The sequence below is a fragment of the Phoca vitulina genome, unplaced genomic scaffold, assembly GCF_004348235.1.
Source record: "Phoca vitulina isolate PV1807 unplaced genomic scaffold, GSC_HSeal_1.0 scaffold13, whole genome shotgun sequence".
NCBI lineage: Eukaryota > Metazoa > Chordata > Mammalia > Carnivora > Phocidae > Phoca > Phoca vitulina.
Window position 1 is genome coordinate 9,494,748 of NW_022589716.1, and position 1,676 is coordinate 9,496,423.

Here is a 1,676-nt window from a genome sequence, read left to right on the forward strand (position 1 = left end):
CATCCAGGCCTGAGTAAGGGAAGGGTGGTGATATGGGGTGGGGAGGGGTAGGGGTAGGCAGTAGATCAGGCCCCTCAGCATTTTCCCTCACCATTGTCTTCCATAGAATGTTTTCAAGGGCCTCTCAAGCCCCATCCATCTGGTTTAGCCTAAATCCTCAGGCTAGGGGAATATAGTACTACATAATGATTCAGGATTACCATTTGTAATGATACTCAATTTCCTTTTCTTAACATTGTTGTGGATAAAAATTGAACCAGAGACAAAGTAGCCATTTCAGTAAGAAAGTAAGTGAACCATGTTGGATCAGATCATTGGATATCTGCCAAGTCCTCACCCCCTTCAAGTTGTGCTTCTTGAGCATCTCTTTCCAGTCCTTGGAACTCTCTTCCCTAGGAATTAGTGTGTGGTATCTCTCTGTATACTTGTGATTCACAACTAAATATGAAATTCCCCTCTCCAGGGCATGAAGCAAATAGCTGGGATAAAGTTTTGCTGATAAGTTGAAACACTCAACCAAACTTTAGTCTGGGTGAGACACTGTCACTCCCAAAGCTGTCAGCAGAGCAAGGCCCTCTGTCTCAGTCTGTTCAAGCCTGGCATTGCTCTGAAACTGAGTCCTCATCCCATGGGGAATGTCGGGGGGGGGGGGGTTACATTCCTTATTCCTAGTGTTCCTGGCCATGACCCCCTTCCTCCCACTTCCCAGTTTCCTGTGATTCCTCAGAAAACCAGTCTCCCTTCTGAGCCATGGCCTCCTGTGCACCCAGTTAAGTCATTCTTCCCCAATAAACCTACTCTGAGAGAAGAGCTCTTTCCCTCAATGGACCCCCAGGAGACTTTCTGGCCCTCCTCTGACTTGTTCCCAGGAAATCTGCACCTCAAGGCCTGAGAATGCTGCGCTTTCCACTCTGTCCCCTCCTACTGACTCTTCTGCCCTGTGTGTTCCGATGTGACCCCTTCATGTCTCTTCTGTGCCACTAGCTTGGCCCTAGGCCTTTTATGAATACCCAAGTCTTAACGATGAACTTTCCAAGCAGGCAGTGTCCAACTTCTTCACTCTTCAGGGACCTGAGTCAGCCCCTTTCCTCTCACAGGTTGGTTGGATGTAGTAATCCAGTGCACTGGGAAGAGGTAGCCAGGTAGGCTGCAGAGTCTAGTGCAGAGGGCTGGAGGAGATTTGGGTACTCTGTTACCACTACTGGGGTGATATTCAGAAGAGGGGACCTCATACTGTGACCTGACCCAGGACCCTCCTGGAAGAGAGCTCAGCCCAAGTGTGTGTGCGCTTGAGTGTGTGTGCGTACGTGTGTACGTGCGAGATAGAGTGTGCACTTATGCACACAGGTGTAAACTGTTATCTGGTTTTGTTACTCAGGGTGGGCTGGGGACTCACGGGAAAAATCCCCCTCAGCCTGCCCAAGACTGGTTTTTTTCTGTACCCTCTGCAGAAGGGTCAGGGGAAGGGGGTCCAGGTGGGTTGAGGGGGTCGCAATGGATAACCACTAAGGCCACACTGCTGCCGGGAGGAGTGGGGGGATATGAAATGGCCCCAGGGACCTGGCACCTGGCTTTGGTTTTCCGTCTTCTTTCCTCAGGACGCCCCCTGAGGCCTGGGACCTGCTGCGACTGGCTTTGAGGAGCATCTGTGGCTGGGTGCTCCAGCTGCTGGTGTG